The sequence below is a fragment of the Plodia interpunctella genome, chromosome 17, assembly GCF_027563975.2.
Source record: "Plodia interpunctella isolate USDA-ARS_2022_Savannah chromosome 17, ilPloInte3.2, whole genome shotgun sequence".
Classification (NCBI taxonomy): domain Eukaryota; kingdom Metazoa; phylum Arthropoda; class Insecta; order Lepidoptera; family Pyralidae; genus Plodia; species Plodia interpunctella.
The window spans coordinates 2,526,981-2,550,663 of record NC_071310.1 but is presented as its reverse complement, the minus strand read 5'-3'; the positions used below and the strand labels follow the sequence as shown (position 1 = coordinate 2,550,663).

Below are 23,683 nucleotides of genomic sequence, written 5' to 3'. Positions count from 1 at the left end.
ATAGCTCTACTTGCAGTTATAACGTTTTTGTTGGTATGTTTTGATGTGTTTATAATGATAGCGGCCATAATGAATTATACACTTAACCTCCCATTCTATTTAAAAAAATCTGCATCAAAATGTGTTGAACAAAATAAGAGCATTCTCAATGAGGGTTGAGGTCAGGATGTTTTGTCCATGGAGCGCACAGAGTTAGTAAGTCTGACGGACAGGTACGGAGCTTGTATGACAGTAATGTGTTATGACGTTACGGACATTAATGAGAACATAAAATAGTAAATTACGTCTTACTATACTGATCAATTAAAGTGATGTATAATTTTTGTGTTTGGTTATATACCTAAATACCTACCTTTACTTTAAGTATTAATTTTTTTACCCAGTAAAATAGCCAATTCTACCGTGAAAACCGTTATTTCGTGAAATCCGTATCGATCTAATGCACCATGTTTATGGCCTCTGCCAAACTGACAACTTTTTTAATTTACTGCCAGTCGGTCGCCAAAATTTTTTTACATTAGCGTTCGTTCGTGTTCCATTTTTAAATTGCGCTGCTGTTTTTTTTATTCTCAACTGAATTAAAAGTCAATGGAGGTTATATGTTTCTTTTTGTCTCTGTCCCAAATGACTGCATTAGATTTAGAACACTTTTATGAAATTAGTATGAAAACATCATTTATTGCACATTGAGTCAGTTATGTCACTTCACATGGACCTCTATACAATGGTAAGTGATGAATTTGTTATGATATGTTGTTGTTATGAATAGTTATAACAACAATATAACATAACAAATTCATCGCTCTTGACTATTTGCCATTAGGCGACTAAAATAGTATGATACCAGTGTTAGCAATTAACACATTCGAAAAGAAGAACCTATACTTAAAAGAACATTAACGGGGCAGTGCCTGGTACTGCAATCCAAAACTGAAACAGATATAGGTAGGTATACCTATCACTACCAAGTTAAGTTCAGGGTTAGATCCATTAGAGGCTATAATCTAATGCAAATTAACTACTAGCATAGCACAAGCGAATTCGTGAATGTACTATTCTATCAATATTTAGTTTTTTTAAGTTTCCGTAGACCTAAATCTTAGCTGATATAGTATGTATAGATAATTATGGTAATAATTAGAAAGACACAATTCACTAGTATATGCGTATATTATATTATATATTACGTCGGTAGGTGGACGTAAAAGTCGTGCCAGATACCTATAGGCGACTTGAATAAAATCTGACACCAATGTTAGCAATAACACACTCGAAATATAATAAATAATAAATCGAAACGTTGATAATTAATTCGAGAATTTTAGACAGTTCGTTTCACAGTACATACACTAAATGTTTTCAGTGATCAGCGAGTAGTTACATCAATAACGATGCGCTCATCTGTTAGACCGTTGTCTAAAGCATCATACCTCTGTTTACAAATATGGCTAACCTTGAAATATATAACGAAATCTGGCGTGGCGTTTTCATGAAAAATTACTGTATTGATAGCGATATTACGGGCTGTAAAAGAATAGATATACTCGTACATACATCTGAAGTCTGAACATTTGAAAAACCTCTTTGACGTTTTATTGTATAGCCAATATCTGACTGATCTGATCCTGATGCTGAATCCAAATTGACAACTCAAGTTATATTGTTTTAAATATTATTTTGGTTAATTTACCTATTTCATAATTATCTTTATTGAGACAAGAAACAGTCATCTAAAAGAAATAAGTATATTTTTTTAATATTTTGCTTATTAACAATTTCTTTTAATTACAAGGTTTTAAATAAGAATTTTTTACTGCCACAAGTACCATACAGATCTATGCAAGTGATGTGGCGTGTAGTTCCCTAGAATTGGACCACTACATCTTCTACAGGATCTAGAGGCGACTAAGGGTCACATAGCTTTTCATTTCCGATAGGCACCAACAGCATATCCCAAGAGGGTTGACGTCAAGTTCATAAAATAAGAGCCAAATCTTGAATATTTAAATGGTTTATTTTTACGTGGACCCTCGGACGTCCACCACATTGGTGAATGCCACCTGGAACACGAGAGAGACAGGTATATTTCTGTCAGGGAATTGAATAACGTAATAAGTTATGTTATACTTCTATGATGATAAAGGCTTTTAAGATTTAGATAATAGGTTTGCGGAAAAAGATTGTGGTTATCAAGACATCATTTTCAGAAACTGTTGAATAGATTCTTTGACGTATAAATTCCCTTGATGAGGTTTTTAAAAAAGACAATCAATTGTTTAAGTCGTATGTCATTTAATATCATTACGTATATCAAAGTTACGTTAATAAGTCTAAGAATCTACGAATCTCATACCGCTTGGACTGAAACACATTAATCACCCCTAAAAGCGCGCTGCTTTGTGAAATACGTTCAAAACTTTTACAATGTTATGAATTGTTTCGTGCAAAAGCCCGTTAAGCTTTCTGATATTTTTTCCAAAATTATAAACAATTTCACCCACAGGGGTTTATAATAATAATGTTTATTTCCTCTTCACAACAACTTTGTACTAACTATAAATGCTAATTTTCACACGATAGGTTAATTTGTAAACCCTGTGAAGAATCTAGTCCCTGAAATAGGTCCAATACAGGACCTGTGTTACAGGCAAACTGTCAGTCGTGGTTTATCTTTTTTCATTAAAATGGCTTTAGACAAATCCCTTTCTTTTTCTACAGATTTGGCGCCACCAAAACCGGTTGCTTCACTTTCGGCCGGGCAAATCATCTTGAATGAGTCAGAACGATCAGTTTTGGATGCTTTCTCCCACAGCTGGTCGAAAGGGGCACGTTAGCACGTATGGCGGATACGAACACTTTCCACTGGGAAATGGGACCAGCGTTTTGCATGGCCTTGATTCGAGGAGTGACGCCGCGAGACTGAAGGCAACGGCAGTGTTCAACCGGCCCCAGAGAACGTCACACGCGTCCTCCGCCGTCCACGACGAAAGCCACGACGCGAGTGTTGTGTTCTGTGCATTGCGATTTGTGATCTGTGTTTGACAACCTGTGGATACAACTAGCAAATCTGGAGCGACAAAGTTTGAAAAGAAGGTGTGTTTTTAAAATATCTTATTGGTTATAATTTTTTCGCGCCCTTCTGCATCTGTGAATGAACTATCGTGGTCAGAGATATTGGTAAATATTTGTGGTTAGCTTTTTATGTGGTAATAATTCCATGTTGACGAACGGCGAGAGCAAATTGTGCCCACGCAAAAATGTGAAAGTAAGACGTCTGGCGGGAGGGAGATCGAATACTTATCGCGATGTTATGCTTTGTTGGTTTGGTTTAATTACTTTTCAATTATTGCTTTAAAGACACATTGCTTCACGGCTTATTAAATTATTCCGCTTTAGGAAAATAGATCTTTTAAATTAGTTTTTGAACTCTTTATTATGTTTACGTTAAATCTTTGCATGATATAGAATAAAAATAACGAAAACCTTACATTAAAATGTAGTTAACGGACGTATAATAAAAGCATCAATCATCCTGCCAGAGAAATTTCATTGTGTGCTAATCTAGGTGAGTACATGACAAAAGGCCTTCGCGAAAGTTTACGAAGCACTAAACTGGATTCCTTTCAGTCGTTGAGGCTAAATGTATACCGTAAAAGGTGTTTCAGGGCATTAATCAATCAATATTCTTACTTACCTGTATACTTTTTGAAAAGAATTAAATTGTAGAATTACAAAATATACTTCGTAGTTTCCTCGTTTCCGGTCGCGTTTACTCATTCATTTACGCTGGGTGTCATTCTGAATTTCGAGAGTTTATTAATTCGACACGGTTTCAACTAAAATATATACAACCAAAGTTCGACACTAATTGCTTCGACGAAACATATATTCGACTAGAATTAGTTCGACAGAACTCAAGTCTATAGATAACATGGATGGATATTATTTTCCGAGCCTCCCCCACGAGCCCTATGTGATAGATCAAAATATTGTAATACAGTATTGTACATCTTAAAAAGGTCTCTTAGGGATAACACACAATAACCATTTTTATCCTTTGCTTTTTACGTGGCTTATTTACGAAGCGATTTTATGCAATAGACGCGGTCTCTACGATAGATAGAAAGGACTTTTTTGGGAAGAAATTAGAAAAATAGTTGAATCTATGATCTAGAAACAAAAATACTTATTACGTTAATGCATACTAACATTTTATTAGCTTTATGTCTTTATATTTAATTTAGCTTGCTAATCACTGTATATATTTGCGTATTTATAAAGAAGTGATAGAAATCTTAGATTTCTCTCTAAGATTCAAATTAAGTTGTCACAATATGTAATTGCTTGTGTATTCTCGGGTTATTTTGATGGAGCTACATTGAAGCAATTAAACTTCAAAGGTAATTACGGACACCTCAACTCGGTTATTGCTTAAAAATAAAAATGAAGGGAGAATGACTCGAAGTATTATACCTAATGGTCGAAGAACTTACTTTGTTTAAGAAACTGAGAAAACGGTCTGCAAAAACTATACATAGTAACAATTTCTGAAAGGGAAAGTTTTTTTTTCTATTCAAAATAAATTTGAATCTCATACTTATATTTTTTGTTAGTTTTGGGTTTGTTTTCTTTTTATTTAAAGATAAAGACATAAAATAATATTCTTCTTACTAATAAGATATCACTGGAAGGCATTATTTAGTTGAAAATAAGCTAAATTATCAAAGCGACTTCAAAATTAAGCTTCGAAATTGAATATACGTGAAGTAACCTAGTAACAGTCGTTCGGTCGATAATCTGAGAAACTATGTAGTTATTTTTAAAGTAAATAAATATTGAGGTGACATAACCATTTAGCAGAGGAGTAAGAGAGAAGGAGAAGTATTTCGCCAAAAAGGCGCAGAGTCAACACTCGAACGCTGTGCACACACATTAGCTCGGTTTGTGATGTCAACACTGCAATGTACACTTTCTAATTAAATTTACATTTGTTCTGGATTTAATTAAATTTTGAGCTAACAAATGTCTTTTACATGTGTAAGCAATAAGTAGGAACAAATGTCGCAGATTGCAAGTGTCTTTGGACCAACCAAAATTCAAAATTACCAATAGATTTATTTTCATAGATTTGCCACCTGCTTCCATTGAAGGAAGTCATTTTAGTGCCATAGCTTATTAATTTTTTTTACTGTTATTTTAATTTTAACGTGGACAATTATTTATTCCAATGGTAGCCGCATGGTTATCACTACATATGTTGAGCGTAGACCATTTTGGTGCATGTGTCTAGTTTGTTTAAATTGTTAGGTTAAATTTCAAGTTTTGTTTGTTGGCATTGTACCAAATGATTTTTCTTTCTTTCTTTTTTCAAAATATAAATGAATAAGTTCACAAATGTGTACGCGTTTACTGCCATTAAATGGCGGTATTCGTACAAGTCATGTCAGATTATATTTGAATAAAATCTGACACCAGTATTGTTACACACGTTGTAACAAACGTTCGATGAACATATATTTTTATTTTAACAATCACAGTCTTTTATCTACTTTTTGGCGAAGTTCATAAGAACTTTCGTCACTTTGGAGTTATTAAGATGATTGGAAGGATTTGACTGCTTTGAAAACACTTTGAGAGGATTCTTTCGAGTTCTTAAATATTACTTAAAGATAAAAATTTAGATTTGTTTTCAGTTTCCCTAGATATTTTCTACTTGTACATTATCACGAAAAACTTTTAACAAGGTACTGCAAAATGGAAATTGCGTTCGCTATATGTAAATTGAGTTAAGTACTATTTCGAAGTTTTTTTTGTTGTTTCGGATGACACAGGTAACTTACATTTTTTATTTGTATCAAACTCTTATCAAATTTACAAATTTTATTAGAAGCAGTGAGATTAAATAAGGTTAAGTAAGTTGCACCGTCAAATTACTGTACCTTGCGTTTTTCGGCGCACGTTAAAGTTAACGTCAAATTCGACGTTCATTTTACCCGCGCACCGCTGACGTTAAGACAAAATGACGTACATTGCGTTTTTCTGGGCGCTTTAAAGTTAACGTCCAAGTTGATGGTGCAACCCACCCTAAATCCGCCTATGAGCGAAAGGTCCTAGGTTCGAATCCTACACCTGCCACAGGAGTTTGTACCCGAATCTCACTCCTCTACTCTTCATATTCAGTAGATTTAAATATTCATAGTTCAGTAAATTTGTTTAAAATAAAATACTGCTGCGAATTTTTTGCACGTCACAAATGTATGCTACTTTTTGCCGTGTCGGCGCTGCATTTGACAAACAGGCATTAAAACTTCTCTCCATTTTATGTTTTAACCGCATTTAAAAATTCTCACTCATTTCCACAATACCTTTGTGGAAATGAGACGGCAGATGTAAGATGTAAGTGTTTTGTTTTAGGGTTCAGCGGTGCTCCACTGAGTCGATAGTGTCAGCGTGATAAAGAATATTTATTTATACACTATCTTTAACAGCTCTAGTTACTTTGTGATATAAAAAACGTGTGTACGTACCTAATATAATATATCTTTACATTACTTAAATTTAAAAAAAATAAGCACAGTATATAAAGTATCTATTTAATTCATAACATTTCCTTGTATAGTCCTCCTTGTATAGCAATGTGTTTTTAGAAAATTTCCGAGAAATTTCTTATTAGAATTTCTCTAGGAAATCTTCGGAAAATTTCAAGAATAGAATCGATAATAATGTATTTCGACGAAGAACAGGGAATTTTAGATACTGCTAATAGTAGCCGCACGGAATGAACGAGAAATGGAACGATATTATTTTAATAATTTTCCCCAAGAGATGCATACGGCCCGGTAGCGCTCGGCTGGAAAATGAAATTTTATTGAACAACCCCTTCATTAGAGCCAAGAGGGTAATTTCACATTTTCATGGCCATTTCTATATTACAGATTATAAATATTTATGCTTTTATCTTTGGTAGGCATTTACTTTTACGTTCGATATCTTAATCGTAACCCTAACTAATATTAAACGCGAAAGTAAGTTTGTTTGTTACCTCTTAACACTCTACTGAACCAATCATTTTTAAATTTTGCATACATGTAGTTTGAAGTATGAAGAAGGACATAGGGTACCTTTTAACTCGGAAAAAAATTACGCGGGCGGAGTCGCTGGCAAAAGGTAGTTTAAAATATGTATGTATGTAATGCAACTAATATCTTAAAGGCAAAAATTTAGATCGGTGTGGAAAACGTATAATATCGGACGGATTTCCATTTTTTCGACAAACCAGGTTTTTCTAAAGGTTTTCCCGGCGAACCACTCAGCCCAGCAAAGGTAGTGTTGACTTTGTTTCCACCTTTTTTCGGGGCTAAAAGGGTGGAACAATACGTTTGTTACTGACACGCCTGAAATGTACAGTCAACAGCACACACACATACCCGAATTCATTGGAAGGCCGTCTCTATTACCGAGACATAGCGGTTATGTAAGATAACTTGATATGGCTGGCTATACTCCGAGGTACTATTCTGAAAGCGTGCGAAACTTTGTACGGTATATATTACGATGCGATCGTGCGACCATGTTCATGTACTTGGAGGAAAACTCATGTTTCCGTGATGTGGTTTCCAGATATTTGTACAATTTATGAGAATCAAGTGCAGGATTCTCTCTTCCGTGTTATGGCGAACTACGAAACGATTTGACAGCAATGAAAAGCTTTAATAAAAAAGCTTTTGTTATTGATTACTTTATAAATAATATAACGTTAAATACTCGTGAATAGTAAGTGAAGCTTGAAATATAAAATATATCTTATTTCAATAATATCCATGCTATAAATGTGAAAGTGTGTCTATTTGTCCGTCTTTCACGTCAAAACGAGCAACGGATTGAGGTGATTTTTGGTGTGGAGATAGTTGGAAATCAGGAGAGTGCCATAGGCTACTTTTAGCCGCGGGCGGAGCCGCGTGCAAGAGCTAGTTGTTAAATACAATTTGCACAAGCGGGAATAACCTGCGATTATATTTTATTGTTAACAAAAACGATAATAGTGTTTATGAAAGCTGGAATGCGTCTTACTAAGTAATGCTGTTTCCTTAAGTGCATTGCGGTACTGCGCCGTTTTAATATTCCGCGGCTGAGTCACGATCCTACGATTATAAGCAGCGTCTATTCCTGCCATAGACACAAAGATAAACTAGATAGCGTAAGAAATGATAAGAGGAATAATATTCTCCAGAATACACCCTCAGAGAAGACAAAGAACAGAATGCTTCGTCAGCGGACTGCTATTGTTTGCGCGCTGAAAATAGCTGTTCTTTCGTTCGTGTTTTTTTTCTTTACATCCCATACCGAGGTGTAAAATTTCACCACTCCACGCGTCAGTCTTTTGTATACGTAAATATATTTATACAATGCTAAATTTCGGCTTCGTACTGTTTAATTTCGTGCAGTGTATCCCAAGTGTTTGAATGAGAAAGTTATACTATCTCTATTATAATTCGAGGAAAAAGGGTCCGCCGAGTGGGCGAGAAGGTGAATGTATCCCGAACCCGGATTTGTAAATCAATCAATAAATCTAGATGTCGTACCTTCACACAAGAAATTGATTATTAACTCGCTCGGTTATATAAAATTTTTCGTAAAGTTCGGGTAAAGTAATATTTGAACTTGGTCCGGTCAAGGAATTAAAACTTATTAAGTAAGTTATTATGAAAATTATCATGTAAATTTCTTGTTTTTATTCAAAATCAACGACGCCCTCTCCGCACTTGGTAAAATAAGTTTATTGACCGAGCGAGCGAAGCGAGCGAGATCTACAAATCAACTTGGGTCAAAAATATTTTTTTTGTATGTATGTTTGTAACGTGATAATTTAGAAGGTTAGAATTTTAAGTTCGTGGGGCAACAAAATCGGTTAAGCCCTTTTTGAAATATTCACAATTTTGTAAAATCTCATCAAAAACGTATTGTTTACGCGAGGTTTAAGTTCGCGGCGAAAAACTTGTTTATAGTTAGTTTAAGTTTGTCTTGTCGCGCTGAACAACGGGACACTGAAACGCGATATAATTTGAGATAGTGGTGAACATCTCCATTGATTTCTATGGTTGTACAGTTATACAGACATAGTATCTAGTTTAATATAAATCTATGACCCCGGTTCAGGCTAATCACTTAAGTACAAGGCGCAGGTGCAAAAGTTTAATTTAATGGGCTTGTTTTCACTTGACAAATATAATAATGGAGTAAGGCTATGAAAATTTAATCGTACGTACTTCCTTAGATCGAAATAGTTAGGTATAGGCTATGTTAGCGAGCCAGTAGTTTGTAGCTTTTGGAGTAATACTATAATTTTGAAAATATGCTGTGAGGTTAATCTCCGTAAGTGGTCTATGGTCAGACACACAGTGAAAAATTTTATAAAACAATTGTTTTCGCATCTATGAAATATATGTTGGTATGTAAACTTGTTGTTTGTAAAATGTGAATACATTAAAGTTTTAACACAGTAATCTTTGAAATCTTTCACGTTAATTCAGGATGCTTTCAGCGGCCGGGGGCTCTCCTTTTGTGGCTTTGAAAACGGTGTGTCGCCTTATTAAAACGAGGGATATTGCAAGAAAATATGCTACAAATAAATTTACCTGATGCTCAATTATTTTACTAAGGCCTTAACTCGACTAGTGCTCTGCTATGGTGTGCTAAGTTACGAACATTAGGTTGCGTAGTGTCAGGTTGGACGACCTAAACTAATAAAATTTCGCAATTTTTGACAAACATAAAAACTTAGCTTCTGTTAGCACAGCATAGCAGAACACTAATCGATTTCGGCCTAGCTGGCTACACTCGGCACACGTGGGTGAAAATCTCATATGAGAGTGTCTCTCTGGAATCACAGTATCCATAAAAAAAAACCCGCATCTAAATCGGTACTGTAGTTTTAAAGATTTAAGCATACCTAGGGACAGGCAGACAGCGGGTAGCGACTAGTTTTACACTATGTAATAATATATATTATCTGTTTTGTTAATGTAAAAGCTCTAATAAGTGACTTGGGTAAAACCTGACACCAGTATTGATGTGTGTATTTTTTTAAATCCAAGTCCCGTTTAAAAGAATAGTATTTAGATTATTTTCCCATGTTTGTGTGTAGTAAAGTAGTCTTTAGTGCATAAAACATGGGTGTGTATCTTTGCTATCCACTTGAAAGCGCTTATTGGCAATTCAGATTTGAACTTGAATCATTCAGGACCTAGGTATAAAGGGAATACAGCTCTTCGCTCTACCGTCTGTTTACCTTTATATTTTATTTATCTGTGGAATCGGTTGCCTTTAAAATAATACTTATTAAACTATAATAAACTCTATCTCTTTCATTATACTATAGTATCTGAGCGTCAGAGTTCCGCTCGGTATTTTTTTTTAATGTTTCAATTAAAATATGAAACAAAAAACTTTTGAAAAAAAAAACAATATGATATTTTGCGCCCGTATGCAGCTTTACTTTAAATTGCAACCAAATCAGCTTAGTTTCGAAAACGCGAATACAATAAAACATACAATAAACATGTACACAATAAAAAGTTCATATATATTTAAGTAACAACAACAAAATAAACTGATAGATACGAAATACAAGTTTCACTTTTCTGAAAATTTATTAAATTCTTAAGCAGGGTCGAACTCAGTGAGTCGTGTCCAAGAATGTGAAGGAAAAGGCTTTGTCAAAGATGCATTCCTCATTTGCAATCCTCGGGAGCCTGCAACACAGGCCAATAACAATTTAACTACAAGTTTAAATTTTAAAATCTCCGACATTTAATCATGGTTTATAACACCCTTGGTACTCTTTAAATTTATAACAAGAAAACTAGATAAAAATCGGTACATCAGTATCAGCCAGACTGACAAGCAAAGCTTATAACACCTCTGTGTGTGCTGTTGTCTTTCAGTTCCGAGTTCAGCCGTAAACACAGAGGGAAGTATACGCTCTATTTAAAAAAAATAACATCTAATTTACGTAGAATGTTTTTATATGTTTTTTTTTTTAATCTAACCGAAACCGAGATTTAAAATGCTCGTGATATGCTTTTTATGGCATACCAAAACATACAGACTTGCGTTTGGCAAACTATGCTGGACCGCAATAACCATATATATCATCTGCAATGCATTATATTATGGTCTCGGAGCCAAGATGGTAACAGTAGTCTGCCAAACCAACAGAAATTGTCTTTATTTTGATAGAATCTAAGTTTTTGTGTTTAATGTCATTATTTTAATCTAGATCTTGCCCGCAGATTTTCTTATTTCTTTTTATATTATTCAAGAAAAGTTATCACATTATATACCCTAAGTATCACATACCCTAAGTCCTAAAATATCACATTCAATACCCTTACCCATAACTAATATAAAATAGTCTTGCGTCCAAAAATTGCCGATAAACAATAAAATGAATTTAATAACAGTGAATGATATTGATATAATTATTTTCATAATGCTTATAACATTGTTGTGTGTACTTTTTCTACAGATAAACTTAATTTGCCTCTTCGAACAACTAAGTAAAGCAGCTATACACATATCTTGGCTATAAAACCATCGATCATAAAACGTGGAAAGTATTTCCCAATGTAATTTCCCCCGAATGACCGGGTCATCCGGTCTCGTTAAAATGCAAATCTAGGGAGATAAACCATCTGGAGCAACAAATGTAAACCTCGTAGCCTGGGATATAAACATATATTAGGACTGTACACACATGTGACTAATATATGTATATTAATAGGTCGTAAGGTAGGTAGGTAGTTTCAAAATACCTATATACATACGAAATGGTATATTTAGCCGTGGTAGATTTTAGCTCTGACAAATATTATTTAACTAGCTGATGCCCGCGACTTCGCGCGGCCGAACAATTTTCGGTAAGGAGTCAAAATTATTAGAAAGAAAATAATAAACAAAGGCACATATAATTTAGAATATGACACGATCATACTCGTAAGTGCCTGTGAAGGTCTAATTTTTAAATAAATGATTCGATTTGGTTAGATCCTTTATGTAAAGTTTCAAGGGTAAATATTAACATTCATTTATAAAGGACGCTCCTGAGGAGGTTTTCGTATTCTTTACAGTGGACGTGAAGATTACTAGTTTATTTTGTAACACCCTATATATACAGCCAACCGACGTCGAATAGGGCGTTCGTACTCATATCGAAGATATAACGTCATAGTTTGTGCAATAAGTTTGAAGTGCAGTCCAAATTGCATCCAATTCATTCGAGCAGAGATTAATTGTTTTCAGAATCCATAATATAACGCAAGTATAGTATTCAGCGTAATCTATATATAGGTACATATAGGTAGTTAAAGTTATAAAACAACACATTATTTCTGCACAGCTATTTACATCATTAGGAGAAACATTTTCATGGCAGCTGACAAAACAAATTACGAATTAAATCAAGCTAAAGCATAAAACTCATTAACGAAGTATACAGTCGGGAGGGTAAATATATGTCGGATCAGAAGGCAAACTCGATTCGTCTAAAACGACAAAGTAATAAAAATACGCAATATAAGTTGGTAGTGTTGGTACCTAACATAAATGTTTTTAATTGATTTAAAACATATTTAAAAGATTATTTAAGTGATTCTAGTCAATAAAAAAAATATATATATTATGACAAATCACACAGATTGAGCTATCCCCAAAATTAGTTAGACATAGACATAGAAAACGTGTTTTTGTGTTGTCACAGACAATAAAAATAATAACATATGAAGAATTAAAACAATATTGATATTACACGTACATACAAGCATAATGCTAAAAGTATTAGTATGCTGCAGCAAGGTAAAAAGGCCATAACTCAGTGAACTTTCTGCACATATGTACAAAAACACTGATTTTCAGTTATTGCCGCCAATGTAGGTGCGAGCGCTAAGTTATAAAAATAAAAAATATTGTGTACTTAAACGTTTTAAGAAATATCACACGAAGCATTACAAGAAAAGCAAATTAAGGGAAATATTAAGTTCGAGACTTATGTTATGGGACACTAACTCAACGATACTATAATTTATAACAAATACATACGAATATATAGATAAACATCCAAGACTCGGGCCAATCAGAAAAAGATCATTTTCCATCATGACCCGACCGGGGATCGAACCTGGGACCTCTCTGTTCAGAGGCAAGCACTTTACCACTGCGCCATTGAGGTCGTCAAAGTCAAGATGGTGATATTTACTGAAATTTAAGATTTCTCTTCAACTTTAACTTTACTACCTTTTTGCCATCCTCCTTAATGAATTCAATATGGCAGGTCACTCGTATAGGTATTCCAATTTTTTGATCAATTTCGAAGTGGATGTTCTTGTTGCAAGTATATGCTATGGCTCGCGTGTTTGGGTCTCATCACGCTGCATTTGTGCCAACCAGTCTTCGCTAACCGTGTGATGTAAAATGGTTAACCTATAAACTGAAGTTGGCTCATTTGAAGACAGGCCAGTTACAGCCCATGGCCTCTTAGCCCGCCTACACTCTTAGGCCTACACTCTTAGCCCGGAAAAAATCCCTAGTTGTTGGGGTGGACGCTATTGAAATTTTCTCGCTTATCTTATTTTAAAAGATGATTTTTTATGATTTTGGGCTCCGAGCTTCAAAGCGATAAAATACAAAAATGTGTGCCCAGACCCAGAGTCTTAGTTATGATTTTTCAAGAACTAAGTTCAAAGTAATATTATTAACTACTTTTAACTAAGGACACAAATTACATAATACCCCAGTACTAAGGATGAATATTATTATACACCATGTGAAAGCAACTTGAACAAGCCCTTGACCTGAAGGAGGGGTGGGTTGCACCGTCAACTTTAACGTTAACTTTGACGTGCAAGTAAACCTATCAACGCCTGCAACATCAAGGGTGTCATACGCGTGTTGCCTTCTTTGTTGTCTAAGATCTTGCCACCATTATGTAATAACTACTAAAATAATCCGCTATAGCTCAGATATAATATTATAGAAACTCTGAAAACAAACAAAAGCGGTCGAGTACATACAACCCAATAGTTGACGAACAACAAAGTTTCGGCATTACCGGTTATTCCGTGCACGCGACACAAATTAGGTACAGTCGACCGCACATCGAACCATTGCAGAATCGCCGCTATAGGTGACGCAGAAAGCTCCACGCAGGGCAACTGTGCGGTTGGCAATCAATAAAAAAATTGTTGGTAAATCTATGCAGCAGTGAAAGTGGCAAATTGCAATGGATTTGAGCAGGCTTATGTTACATTGACTGTACGCATTTGAGAAAATGTTTACGCTACAGAATAATCCTCTACAATATAGGTGCCTACTACAGTAACTAACTGATAATATAATCTATTCGATCGGTGTCGATTACAAGCGTTCCATACTCTATCATATCATCCCACGAATCTGCTTCGCGGTATGACCGACCACCCCGGATGAAATCGAGAACATGCGAGGATGATAGAAACTATGGTGCACGATAGAGCAACAAGTCAATTTTAAATCTGTGAAATTTTGTCATAATTTTGCTATTAAAAAACATAATTCAGTTTTCAGTTTTTCACTTGAACATCACATAACATCGCAAGTAACTGACAGAATGCAAAATAAATATCAAGGTCAAGGTCAGGAGAAGTGAAAGCGATTGCCAATGTGTGAGCGATGTGACATTCGAATTTTACAGAATCGCATGACTGATCAATAAATAAATAATTTATTCAGACAACTCACAATTCCACAAGTTGCTACATACAAGTCTGCAAATTACAATTAGGTCAATGCAAACATATAATTTTGGATGGAAAGTAAAATCTCGTAAAGCGTCTTCCATTGGATAAATATAAATATATAAATATATTAGGACAAATCACACAGATAGAGCTAGCCCCAAAGTAAGTTCGAGACTTGTGTTATGGGATGGATTATTTAATGATGCAAACAGAACAATATGACTGGCAGCCAGTCTGATGGATCCTGCTACTTCAATTCTTGGTCTTTTACGAAAACGTAAACATTGAGTATAACGCTTCGTGTCCAGATACAACTGCTTATTAAATTAATATGAGTGAGTATACAAAGTTGGGACTATATGGAAGCGATGACAAAGTTAGTTACCGGTAACTAATTCTGCTGATACGCTACACACGATTAACTTAATATAAAAATCCATACCAATATTATAAATACGAAAGACTGTATGTTCTGATAGTGGAATAGATATTTAGCTACTGTTGCGTAGTTCCTAATAACTACTTATACCTTATACTTAGTTATAAAATACTGTACAAATAAATAAATAAATAAATATTTTAGGACAAATCACACATATTGAGGTAGCCTCAAAGTAAGTTCGAGACTTGTGTTATGGGATACTAACTCAACGATACTATATTTTTAACATATACATATATAGATAAACATCCAAGACCCGAGCCAATCAGAAAAATATCATTTCCATCATGACCCGACCGGGGATCGAACCCGGGACCTCTCGGTTCAGAGGCAAGCACTTTAACCACTGCGCCCCCGAGGTCGTCTAAATCCCACTCCACCATTCATTCATTACTGTACGAATCCCACTTCCTACCTTCTATAGATGTGTGTGAGAGTTTGTCATTTCATATATAAAATCTACATTTTTTATTCAAATATTCACACAGGTGGCTCTCCGGGGCTTAGTTCATAAATTGATATTTTTGTATAGAAATGACAGGTCCATTTGCAGTCTGCGGCTTGCAAATTTTACCAACATTTTTATGTTTTTTACATAAAAGTTTTCTACTCTATAAATGGCATTAGTCTTTCTCTCAGCTTAGATCCGTTAGTCATTATTTACATTCGTCATGGCGTCTTATGAAAACTTTGTGAAAGTGACAAAAATTCCCGCGGCCGAGTTGACTCAGCACGCCCCACGGCTTTGTCCGGGTTATAACGATGCTGATCTTAGCCATTATTGGAGTGTGAGTAACATCTATAGTTAATACTAGCAGCACGTCCTTGCTTCAGTCGGCTAATATAATATATATACAACTTTGAGTGTATTATTGCTAACATCTAATATCAGATATTCAAGTCGCCTTGAAGCATCTGACATGATATTTCCGACTTGATAATATAAATAAATAAATATATTACGACAAATCACACAGATTGAACTAGCGCCAAAGTAAGTTTGAGACTTGTTTTATGGGATACTAACTCAACCATACTATATTTTATAACAAATACATATATAAATAAACATCCAAGACCCGGGGCAATCAGAAAAATATCATTTCCCATCATGACCCGACCGGGAATCGAACCCGGGACCTCTCGGTTCAGAGGCAAGCACTTTACCACTGCGCCACCGAGATTGTCGATGTTGATAATAGTGGGATGTAATAAGTAAGAAGCAAAGCCCAATTGAGGTTATCAGTTACACACAACAGGCAGTGTTCACTCTGCTCAACGTTCCGTAAACTAAGGTAAGTCTCGCATTACATCAACGATCAACGTCGACTATTTTACAAACTATTTTTTGGCTACTTATGGGTATTACGGTACTAATATTAGATTACGTATCGATCGTATTAAGTTACAGAAAGAAATCTACTTCCCTTCAATAACAGAACTGATAAGAAGTTAATACTCAAGTTAAATTATAATTAAATGGATTTTTTGTACGTGTCACACATGCTTTTAAAATTATTTTTGAAAATAATAATGACATGAAAAAATTCTCGAATCGGGCGGGAATTGAATTTTATAAATTATATTGTCGATAGTCAGTAGTTATCATTGCAACATGCGAACTACGTATTGACATCGATTTGCCACTAAAAGTCCTCTATCCAGAATTGACTTTGTCTACTTTGGTTATACATAGGTATATTTCTCGAAAAAACAAATGTATTTTCTTTTTCAGCTCTTTATTTTTACCGAGTCATACGTAATTACATTGCGTAAGTCCATTGAAAGTCACGACACATCTTGCAAGAACACTTTCACTTGTAATTTATCGCTAGAAATGTGTTAAAGCAAACACTTAGGTAAGTACCTTCCAACCAACTTGATAAAGATACTAATAGTGGTTAGTATCTTTATCAACTGCACTGGATTCCAAAAATTTATATAATAGTTACATATCAATTTCATTAATAGGTACTTACTTATTTTGTTAACATTTAATCAGCTAAGTACAATTCACAATCTGCTAGGAAATACATTACTTACTGCTAACTTAACAAAACATTCATGAATTCAATGTCACATACTGTTTAGTATAGTGTTAAATATACAGGGTTACTGCTATCTAACGCATAACCTTCCAAAGGCACATAGGTACATAGAGACTAACATCTTTTGTTCTACGACTTTTGTCTAAACGTAATAAATAATATATATTTTTTAGTTTTAATATCGTTTCTATAAAACGTTAACTCTACGTTCGATTCCGCTACATTTTAATGCGGTACTGTTTCGTGTTGCTTGGCTATTACATAGAGTTAAGATGTGTAGAATCGCAAATTAGATTGTTTTTTTTTTAAATGAAAAAAAAAAAACTATGAATCATGAGAAGTCGTAGAATAAAATTTGTAATAAAAGCTTGTTTTGATGCCCAACTACTCTTCAGGAAGTTTCGCGTTTGATACCAGTAACCTTGTATACACATGCACATTAATATTTTCCTTTAATTTTAATTTAGCACTTTTCACAAATGTCTCAACATTCACACACTCTGTCTGACTGTAGAAAAACAATCTTTAAATTTCTTGTAATTAAGTTACAGTATTATAGTTCTTATCCCTTACGGGGTAGACAGAGCCAAGAGTCGAAAACTCGAAAGCCACGAGCTCATAAGCCTGTGCCAGTACACACTAGCACAGGGTGCTAGTCGCCTATGCTTTCCTGCCCTTGATATACTTTTACAATCTGCGCGGGAGGAGAAGCAGTAGGTACATTCTATGCTTTTCTATCGCTCCCAGACCAACATGGAAGCGATTTAATGACTGTCTATCATGGACCAGTTCTAATAAAATGAAAATGTGATTTCGACTAGATTTCATATTGCAGTCACCGTTATGAAAGTTAATTTCATCTGGTCTTTATCTTGAGCTATTTGCATCTCATCTTTTGGTTACGAATGGCTGGACACATCCACATATTCACGTAGACAGTTGTGTAAAACTAGTTAGCTCATTGATGTAAAATACTTTAAATCTTTAATATTGATTAATGACATGAAAAAGTGCATGTGAAGATATTATTTGATGACTTTGACCACATATCTCAATGTCTGTAATTAGTATCACCATCATCAGCCATTATTGCTGGGGCAGTTCCTTATAATATCTATACTAAAGAATATATTTTACTTCTTCTTGCTCCTTATCAAATCATATTAAATAAATATATTAGGACAAATCACACAGATTGAGCTAGCCCCAAAGTAAGTTCGAGACTTGTGTAATGGGATACTAACTCAACGATACTTTATTTTATAATAACAAATACACATATAATTAACAGATAAATAATATAATAGATAAACATCCAAGACCCGGGCCAATCAGAAAAAGATCATTTTCCATCATGACCCGAACGGGGTTCGAACCCGGGACCTCTCGGTTCAGGGGCAAGCACTTTACCACTGCGCCACCGAGATTGTCGATGTTGATATTAGTGGGATGTAATAAGTAATAAGCGAAGCCCAATTGAGGTTATGAATTACACACAACAGGCAGTGTTCACTCTGCTCAACGTTCCGTAAACCCGGCCGGGGATCGAACCCGGGATAGCTCGGTTCAGAGGCAAGCACTTTACCACTGCGCCACCGAGGTCGTCAACATTGTCGGCGCATAATATATTTCAATTAATAATTAATATAAAGCACTATTCATAAATTTAATTCAAATTACACAGAGACGGCGAGTTAGTCCTATACTGCTTATCTTAAAATAAATCAATTTGTATACAAAATTTTCATATCTCATCCACATTGGTAAGCGAGGCAGCGACGCGTGAATCTGACCTGATTCATCCGAATGGCTGTGATACTCACTATTGTTTTACCGGTGTTGGTTCACATCACAATTCTATTTGTACATGAGGTTGTTGATCTACAGACTGAGCTGACCTAACTGCTGTTGCTGTGTCATAGGTTGTTATTATTTACTCTTGGGGAAGCCTGTGCGAGCACCAGATAGGTGATCAGTGTTCCCGTCGTGTCATAGGGTATCTAATCAGTCGTTTCTCATGTTATTAAATATAATACTCAACGGCCCACAATGTAATCATAGCCGCTAATGGTGGAGTCTGCTCTAGTACTGATAAAGTCAAAGAGTCTTTCCAAATCTCTCTCTCTTATCTGAGCGTTTTCGATCAACTAAAATCATTAATCTTTCATTCCATCGAACATCTATATTTTACGGGATCGAGATAGTTAAAAGTTTATACTTATTCAATAAAATGTTATGTCCAAAACACAATATTTAATTTTTGATTGAAACTTCTCCATTGGTTTATCACCTTAGATTCCTTCTTTGGACAGTCTTGTAAACATAGAATTCCAAGACAATGAGATGTGCACAAGTATAAACCAGTTTTTTAATGAAATTGGAAATTGCCAGGGCCCTTAGGGAAATCTAGTTGTGCAGTACTGCGCTGAAGATAACAGAAATTATAAGATACTGGCCGAATTACATAGGCGGTAAGTTAAAGTTATTTTTTCATCATCGTCCTTACCTATTATTTCTATTACTTTTTGCGTTAAATTGTTTCCTTTCAAATATTTGGTCGACTGGACGAAATCCCTTTCTGGGATAAGTCCGCCTTTGTACGCGTCTCTTTATTTTGCTGCTTTCCTTGTTATACCTATGTGTTTTCTTTGTGCAACACAAAAAGTACCTATACAAATAAACATTTGGGGGACGGCGCAGTCTTAACTCCCAGAGTTCTATCTCTTTTCATACTCGCATCTATACTTTTGTGTTAATGATATGTTGTATGTTTGTTATTTTTTCACGCAAAATCTACCAGTCCGATTTTTATGAAATTTGGTACACGGGTAGAATATAATCTGGAATAACACAGGTAGTTTTTACCCCGAAATCCCACGGGAGCCAAGCCCCGGGCGCAGCTAGTTATATATGTCTAACACATGCTTTTGCAACGCAGTCCTGGGGGCTTACCATCATCTCTTAACGCGATCCACTTTACGACCTACACTGAACTGCAAATTCGTACCATCGATTTAATTTTTAGTATGGATGCGATTTATTTTAGGTTCCTAAATTGAACTGAGTTGCATTGGAATCGTTCTGGAAAACTTTTTCATTTTATTATTTAAATTTATTACAGTTTTTACATATTACTAGTTACATATATAGAAATAAATAAATAAATAAATAAATCTATTAGGACAAATCACACCGATTGAGCTAGCCCCAAAGTAAGTTCGAGACTTGTGTTACGGGATACTAACTCAACGATACTATATTTTATAACAAATACATATATAGATAAACATCCAAGACCCGGGCCAATCAGAAAAAGATCATTTTCCATCATGACCCGACCGGGGATCGAACCCGGGACCTCTCGGTTCAGAGGCAAGCACTTTACCACTTCGCCACCGAGGTCGTCAGAAAATAAACATACATTGAAAAAAAAAGGTATTATATAGTTTTAGATTCGAATTTTATGCGAGTAAAAGTCGAGCGCTTAGATTTCATTGCCTAAAAGACGTTTCGACACAAACGTTCGATTATATTATAACATAGAATTTTCTTTCTATTGAAATTTCATAAATCGAATTTACATAAGAATATTATCGCATGGATCCAGTGCGCAATGCCATCTGGCTGGATTACAACATTTTTTCATGAAATTACCCTTTACTATTTTATTTCAAAGTGTGAGTGAACACCATTCTGTTTCAGCAATGTAGAATAGGTATACCTATTTCAATGTTTTTTTTTTTCAAAAAACATTTAAATAACCGTTCTTTTAATATCTATTTTTACATGTATATATATATGTAAGAATGTATAGACTACAGGTGCAGTGAACGCGGGCAGCGGTGGCAAACTGGATCGAACCGGTTGCCTTCCGCGTGGCCCACTGACCAGCAACTAACTATCAGGGGGCTTACCATCATCTCTTAGCGCGATCCACTTTACGACCTAAACTGAACTGCATCGCAAATTCGTACCATCGACTTAATTTTTTGTATGAATGCGATTCATTTTAGGTTCTTAAATTGAACTGAGTTGCATTGGAATCCTTCTGTAAATGGTGGGCCTACTGGCGTTTCATTGGGGGCCCAGTAGCAAACCTTTTGTGAATGTAGTGTCGTTAAAAGTCAAAGCATTTTTCTGAAATTAGACTATTTAAAATAGACTATCATAGGCTTCACAATTTTTGGCGTCATATTTTATATTATGCAGTAAACTAGCCGGTTTTGTTTAGCCAGGTGCCAAGAATAGTTAATGTGTAATTGCTCACCTTAAACGTTCATCAGAGATGACATTATTTGTTAAAGAAACTCGCATTAAAATTCGTTGCGTAGTTTTAAAGGTGCAGACACAGAGAAGGAAAGATGCAGACAGCGGGAACTTTATACTATGTATAGTAATTCTCAAAAAGCTATAAACTACTGGATATTTCGCAACGTAGTGGTCTCTGAGAAGAAATGTTTTTATTTCTATCTCCTGACTGGTTTAGTCCGATAACCTGACGACTGATGTATGAGACTTTTTCGTATGAGCCCATACATTTAGCCGACCAGCTGTCTGATTGAACTCGTGGAACGTCATCAATTTTTGTTCTTATTTTACCTTTTTTCAGTTTTTGAATGCAGTTGAGTACCTACTTACAGACTAAGTATATTGTGAAAATATGTACATCAATATTTCCCATAAAATACATTATTGTCACCCTGTGGAAACACAAAAAGGTCTCGTAAGGATAATGTATTCCTTGGACACGGTCCAGGACTGATTCCCCGCCTTTGTCGTGTCATACAGTGACGTCATTGTATTTGCGCTTTATATCGCAATTTGTTACTCCAATACTTCTTCTTTTCGAGTGTGTTAATATTAACACTAGATTTTATTCAATTCGACTGAAGGAATCGGCATTACAATCGAATAAGTACTAAAAATTAGAGTTACTAAATAGTGTGACAGAGAGTCTGTACCTAAACTACTTAAATAAATAATATTTCGGAAAAATAGGTATGAAAAAAATTTAATAAAAAAGGTATTTTGTTCGGAATAGGGAAAAAATCCGTGGCATTCGATTGGAATTAATCGCGAAGTTGAAATGTTTTGTGGAATCCATTTACGGATGTGGCCCTATATTTACAGGGCTGTGTATATTTTTACAGACAGTTTATTCGTTTTTATTTTATTTTCATAACGTAATTCGATATTTAAAATTTTATGAATCTATGGTAATTAGGTATTAAAATCACTGACATTATGTGCTACAGTTCTCAGAAATTCTTTAAAAAAATATTAATTGACGTTTCCCGCTTTTTGTATAAAAATTAAAAAGTTTTGTCCCAAAATCAATACTAGTAGGTAATAATTAGGCAAATATTTAACCAAACATAAACCTGGCTTGTTTACAATTGATTCAATCAAATCAAATCAAACAAATGTTTCCATTTTTCACTACTTGTTTGTTTATGAGTTTCAACAATAAATAAACGCATCGTCGACTAAATGGTGTTGCATTGCATTAGTATACTAGAAATTGCTTGCATAATGTGTTTGTGTGCAATGCGTTATGTAAGGAAGTATTTTAATGCTGCGTACGATTTGATTCTTATCACACTTGGGTGCCGATTCTGCTAACGTGAAGGCATAATTGTAATTATCGTGATTGAATGGTTTTACTATATAGTGTTTTTTCACACACAGTAATAGGAACTGTGAAAATCGCACACACGAAATAAATAGTGTGAATAAAAATTTTGTTTTGTGTTAGTTGAAATAACGCTACTCTATTGAAATTAAAAAATTAATAAACAATGGTCATTTGGTGTAATTTTCTTTACTAAAAAGAAAGAAAAAAAAAACTACTAACATTACTTATTTCACTTGCGCCAACTTCCCTGACAAATAATTTATATAGGTACCATTGTGTATGTACATATGTAACTTCCATTCTATTAAAAAAATAGTTTGTAAAGTTGCGACTGCAAAGCTTACACAGTGATCTGCTGCAGCGAAACAAAAGCACATTTTTTTTTAATTTATTTATGCTACAACAAACTGCGAAAGTTTAAACAGCATTAAACCTCTTGACTCTTTAGTCGCCATTGTAAAATAACCTCACAGCAGTGCGCATTAAGTTGCATAAAATATAACTGTATTGTGTTGAAATTGATATTATTCCGAGGCCAGGTCTGTTTCTTAGTACGTAGTTTAGATTTAAAAATTTAACCTTTATTTTAGAATTTACATTTTCAAAGGAAAAATCATGATCTCAATTGTAAGACGTTAAAATAATCGAAATAGTAAATACAAGACAAAGGCAGCCTATCCACGTGGCCACGTGGCCACAATACTTTTAGGATTCGTTCTTGGTGAAAACGTCAAACGATATAATTCAAATTCAAATCATTTATTCAGAAATTAGACCTTGGCAGGCA

At 34.7% G+C, this 23,683-nt stretch overlaps 1 protein-coding gene across 2 annotated transcripts in view; it reads left to right on the top strand.

The window, feature by feature from the left end:
* Nucleotides 1-2,924: 2,924 nt before the first annotated feature.
* The window catches only part of LOC128677329 (uncharacterized protein), a 51,863-nt gene continuing 31,104 nt past the window's right edge, over nt 2,925-23,683 (top strand). For both annotated transcript variants that reach the window (XM_053758079.2, XM_053758078.2), the window contains exon 1: nt 2,925-3,093. The gene's annotated coding sequence lies outside the window, so the exon portion shown is untranslated. The remainder of the gene's footprint in view (nt 3,094-23,683) is intronic.